The sequence below is a fragment of the Dipodomys spectabilis genome, unplaced genomic scaffold, assembly GCF_019054845.1.
Source record: "Dipodomys spectabilis isolate Male_0828 unplaced genomic scaffold, ASM1905484v1 ptg000085l, whole genome shotgun sequence".
Classification (NCBI taxonomy): domain Eukaryota; kingdom Metazoa; phylum Chordata; class Mammalia; order Rodentia; family Heteromyidae; genus Dipodomys; species Dipodomys spectabilis.
This window is the reverse complement of record NW_024870762.1, coordinates 7,128,808-7,135,033: the sequence shown is the minus strand read 5'-3', so window position 1 is coordinate 7,135,033 and position 6,226 is coordinate 7,128,808. Positions and strand designations below refer to the sequence as shown.

General features: G+C 37.8%; 1 pseudogene; it reads left to right on the top strand.

Annotated features, from left to right (window-relative positions):
- The first annotated feature begins 5,283 nt into the window (after nucleotides 1–5,283).
- On the top strand, nucleotides 5,284–6,226 carry LOC122111213 (annotated as a pseudogene).

Below are 6,226 nucleotides of genomic sequence, written 5' to 3'. Positions count from 1 at the left end.
TAGGGTGAAAATAACTTTAAAATTTACAGGTGCTTCATCAAGTAATAACATCAGGTGAATGTAATTTTGTGAAGTACATGTTTCGAGCACCTTCATACCCTCAAGGAGCTACAGAGAATGCAAAAGGCAGGTGACCAACTAGGCTCCAAAAATGATATGAAGCTGATAGGCTTCTGGGAAAATTTCTTCATAATATACTGTATTGGAAAGTGTTTTTAATCATAAAGTCTGTTCCTTTGGAATTATATTTTTCTCTTTATGTTTGATCTAATTTGAATATTTGTAGTTAATAATTATATTGTTACACTAATATTTCATACCTAAAGAAATGTATTTTTATTAAAGAAATTTTGTTTATATTATTTTCAACTATCTCCATTTGACCTAATCGAACTATAGATTTCATCCTTTGATCTGCCAAAATATCAACTGGAGTGGAGTAATGACAGAAGTCATTCTAAACTAAGATAGACGTAATATAATTTATCTCTAAGCCAAATGTCAGCTGTAGTCTCTGAGGCCTTTACGATTAGGCTGTGATTGACTCCATATGACTTACTACCTTGTAAAATAAGATGACATTCAAGTTTCCATTTCGTTGGTGCATTGCTGCTATACTGGTTCTACTGACTTTATCCTTTTCTGTGTCTGTGACTCTTCCTTTCTCACCAAGTAGCAAGAGTAAGAGTCTGGAATACATTCCTTTGCACTTCGTCTTCTACCCACAAAATTAAGAACCACAAATTGTGTACATAAAAGAACTGCTAGTAATATTAAAGGCTTCAGAGAGTGGAACAACACATAAATTGAGATAATGCAAAACATAGGAAGTATAGCTGTCTTGCAGTGAGCAAGTATGGACTGTCTTGCAGTGAGCATCTTTGGGCAATTTATGTAGCATTCTCATCTTTTATCAACTAACTATTTTCCTACAGTTTTAGTAAGATATACTTTACAAAAATTGCATGTGGTTATATTACTTTAGATGAAGTTTGGATATATTAATATTTTCCTTATCAATTCATCTTATAAATCCTCATTTGGTCGATTAACATTTTTATCACTTCCCATACTTAGCAGATGGTATCTAATAGATACATGACCTCCTCTGGGCTCTATTCATTTGAAATCCTATCATCTACATCAAAAGCAGAGAGCTCAGGCCCATGAAGGAATTTTCTATCATCAACCTTACAACATTAATATTCTTGAAGCCATTTTGTCTCATTAATTAGTGGATTTCCTATTCTTTTACATTTTTAATAATTTTTATTTTTAATCTTTTGTACAGGAGGTTTGAATTTATTTTTATAATGCATCTTGATCAGAGTCATCGTTTCTATCATTCTCTGCCCCTCATCTATCCCTTCTTCCCATCTGTATCATCATGTTTTCTAGTTCCATTTGAATGTGCATTGAAAAGTTAAAGCGTTTCCTATTTTTCTGAGATAAAGGAGGTGTCCTTTGGGCCATCATAGGTAATGCACTTAAGTGGGAAACTCTCTGTTTATACCAATCTATGCAATACTTACCTCGCTAGTCTATCAAAGCATGCAACAACTCTACTTCATTCAATAGAAATGTCATTGCATCAAAATATTACAGAGATAGTCTGAATTACTAGAGCTGGATTCACATTGAGTGTGAATCCAGAAGGTTGAGGCAGACAGATCTGGACTCAAGGCCAACCTGACCAACATAGTCAAACTCCATTTTAAAACCAAATCATCTTCAAACCAAACAAAGTAAAACAAAACAAGGCACTGGGCTCAACAATGGTTTCCAGAAATTTTACTCTTATAGAGTCTACTCATGCTATTTTCCTTTATCTAGCAATACAAACTGTTTTCACTCAAGACATGTTTCTGATAGGACATACTAGTGTGGCCCAGCACATTTTGGAATAAAATGCTTTTCCTTCTAATAGGAATAATAAGTATTCCCCTGCAGTTTTGAGTAAGGCAGTGAGAAATTTTGAAAAGTCTGTACTGTACTACATTGACTCAATCTAAGATAAAAGCTTTATATGATTTCAATTGAGTAAAGGCTTTTCTCCTCTAGCAATCAGGATACTGATCTTGGCAGTTTGAAAAGATCAAAGGGAGCTGGTGTTTTGATGTACAACTGTACAGTATCCACCACGCTAGCTTTCAAAGTCTCCCCCCTTCTCTTTCAGGGTCCTGGCTTTAGCATATAAAAGATGGTGAACTTACTTTTTTTTTTTTTTTGCCTTTTCTTGCTAATATGTAATCCTCAAAAATTAAGACCTAGTCTGATTTTCTTTTGTGTGTGTGTGTTGGATGTGGGGCTTGAACTCTTGGCCTGGGGACTGTCCCTGAGCTTTGTTTTTTGCTCAGAGCTAAACATTCTGCCACTTGAGCTACAGCACCAATTCCAGCTTTTTCTGAATGGTAGTTTATTGGTGACTCTTATGAGTCTCCCTGACTTTCCTGCCTGGGCTAGCTTTGAACTGTGATCCTCAAACCTCAGCCTTCTGAGTAGCTATGATTACAGGCATGAGCAGCCACCAGCACTCGGCCCTAGTCTGATTTTGAACAGCCTTTCTCTAGGACTACAGAGAATAAGAATCTCTTTAAATGTGGCCCTGAAAGTTTTCTTCTTTTCACACTAAATCAGTGGACCTTACAATGTAGTTCCTGGTCATACATCATTGCTGTCACCAGAGAGCTTGTTAGAGTCTCTAATTTTTGGACCTAACTAAAGACATAGAATTGAAAACTGTGGGTAGTGCTCTAAAATGCTGTGGGAGAACCCTTTGTTGATAAGTTGGCTGATTTAATTGTGCTAATAGTTCACTTCAAGTCAATGAAAGCCAAAGAAATTGAAAATAATCTTGACATTGTCCTCACGCTTTCTAGGGTTAAAGGTACCACATACCCAGTGTTTTTCCTTCCACTTCTACCTTTTATCACAGGTGAAAGTAAGAACATTAGGAATGATGACATTGGCCCCTGCCCAGAGTTTGTTGCAATCTGACTGGTATGTGATTCATCCCCTTACTATGGGTCTTATTTCTAAGTCTACTTTCAGAACCAAAGCTTTTATGTTAGGTCCTCTGAGAGCAGAGCTTTGTTTAAGAAACTAGTTAGAAATAACTGATTTTTGGAAGGTGATCTAGGGATAGATATAGGAGAGGAAAGGAAGTATGAGATAACAAAGAAAGGCAATCTTGGGGTGTAATGGCCTGCATGTGTCCACTGGGAGCTCAATTCTCTCAGGACCTTCCTGAATAAAAGAAATTGTCAACTGAAGAGTGGCTGAAGTATTTATTTACTTGCTACCATACCTTTATAGTTTGAGGGTTTCCCCATGGGTCATTAAATCTTTTGTACTTTGGGGCAGCACTTGTTTGTGTGCCTGACGGGTCCCTTGGTGTCAGGCAAGGACTTTGAACAGATATGGAAGATATATACCACACTTGATATATATATATAACACTGTCAGTATGTGTGAGATGAGTCAGTTCACACAAAACTGCTCCATAAAGTCTGGACGGAGGAGGTGAGAAACACCCTCATCAGAAGCATTTGCTTTAGTGGATAAATTGCAAATGCAGTCAAAAAAATCAGAGTGCATCCGATTTCTTCATGAACTCCCCGGGGTACTGTTCCAAAAAGCAAAAGAGGTGAGCTGATAAAAATCACAGGAACATTTGATATTTTCAGGCAGAACTATCTCAACAGAAACAGATGATGCATATATGAAGTAAAAAATGAGTTAGATTAAGATTTTGCCCCCTAACACAAACCTTTTGAAAGTATTTGAATTATATAAAAAAAAGTTCATCTCCTGAAAGACTAGAAAAGAGCAGTCTCAATACACAAAGAATATGAACCAGATGTTGGTTTCTAAGAATTGGATAAAAATCAAAGGATGCCACAGGAGGCACAAGCTTTTGGAGAATCATAAAAATCTGTTAATACTAAATTTATTAAAACATCCAACAATTCCTCTATAACAACAAACTCAAATTCACAGCCAACGTACTAAGATTTCCTCACTAAATTCAAATGAAAATTCTTCATGGAGTAAAGGAACAATGACACACAAAAAAGGGAATGGAGGCACAGGAATAACATTGATTTTCTAAAATGTATACGATGGAAAGACAAATCTAAATAAGGTAAAAATACATTGAAATTTGAATTGTGAATAACCAATGCATCTAAAGTCCTTGTTTTGGCATTACTGTGGCTTTAAATGATTTAACCAGAATAACTATTGATTGTGATAACTTGTCCTGAATCTGTTTCTAGTATGTGACAAAGTAAAATTATGATAATTTAATAAATTGCGAATACTAAGCCAGATCATAATTTTTTTCTTAAAAAGATGATCGTTTATTTGATAAGCTAAGAAAAGTGAAAAGGAAAAATGGAAGAAAGAAGAAAGAGAAGGGGTTGAAAGCACGTGGGGCACATAATATGACAGGAGAGATGAAGAAAAAGGGGAAAACATAAGAAAAAGACAGACACACTGAGATCCACAAAGACAGACACTCCAAGACAGAGACAGGGAGATACGAAAAGACGATACACATTGAACTGCATTGTATGTATAAAATAGTCAAAGAGGTGCTAAATAGTCAATCTTTAAAAGCAAAAATACAACAGATATGTCATACTGAACAAAGTAATAATATGCACAATACTTAAAAAGGACAGGAATAATCAGAGACAAAACTAAAGATGATGGAAAAGGAAGAGAGAATGTGAGGGGGAGAGAGAGAGAAACAGAGAGAGTAAGGTGACTATCAAAGTTTAAAATGCTTAACTAAATGGGTGTTTCCCCCAAATGTAGGATCTGCAAGTCTTATTCTTAAGTCAAAAGGAATCAAATATCTGGTGTCCTGCATCTTGTATCTACATTTTTCTAATTTGGGGAGGAAAAGGGGAATAACAAAATGCTGAAATAAGGATATAAGTTGACTGGTTGTAACAATGAGATGTAGGACACACTACGTTGAAAACGAACTTTACAACTTGGGGGGGGGGGGGGAGGAGTTGGAGAGGTAGGGAGGGAAGGGATGATAGGAGAAAACAAAGGAGGTAACAATGCTTAATAGGAAATGTACTCATTACCTTACTCATGTAACTGTAATCCCTCTGTACAGTATTTTTACAACAAAAAAAATATTCACAAAAAAAGAAAGGAATCCAATAGTCACACTCCCTATCTTCCTGTCTCAGTACTTGAAGAATCACAAGCCTTGGAACAGCTAGTTCAAATCCATCCGCCGAAGAGGCAATTGTCCCAGAAGCTATGGTCACACTTTGCAATGACAGCCAAAGTGATTTCATCCTCCTGGGCTTCTCCGACAAGCCATATTTGGAGAAGGTCCTTTTCTGGGTCATTTTGATCTTTTATTGCTTGACCATTTCAGGAAATATGGTCATCATCCTTGTTTCCTGGAAAGATCCCAAACTCCATATTCCTATGTATTTCTTCCTCTCCAATCTTTCCGTCCTGGATCTGTGCTTTACCAGTAGCTGTGTTCCTCAGATGTTGGTGAATTTCTGGGGCCCAGAGAAGACCATCAGCTACCTTGGCTGTGCCATTCAGCTCTATGTCTTTCTGTGTATTGGAGCCACTGAATGTGTCCTTCTTGTTGTCATGGCCCTTGATCGCTATGTAGCAGTGTGTCATCCACTGCAATATACAACTATCATGCACATCAAAGTCTGTGTGCAGCTGGCCATCCTGGCCTGGGGCACTGGCTTGGTTCACTCTCTGATTCAGTCCTATGCAACACTCCAGTTACCATTCTGCTCTCGCGGATGCTAGATGGCCTTTTCTGTGAGGTCCCAGCCCTGATCCAGCTCTCCAGTGCAGACACTACCTACAATGAAGTCCTGATGTCTATGGCCAGCATTATTCTCCTCGTGGTGCCCTTGATCCTTATCCTTTCTTCATATGGTCCTATTGCGAAGGCAGTGCTGAGGATAAAGTCAGCAGCTGGACAGAAGAAGGCCTTAGGCACCTGTACTTCTCACCTCCTGGTGGTCTCCCTCTTCTATGGCACTGTCACTAGCGTCTACCTTCAACCCAAAAATCACTACGCCCATGAACGGGGCAAGTTTCTCACCCTTTTCTACACTGTGGTGACTCCAACTCTTAACCCCCTCATCTATACTCTGAGGAACAAGGAAGTAAAGGGGTACTAATGAGATTAGGAAGGAAAACCTGGGATTCCCAGAATATCTAG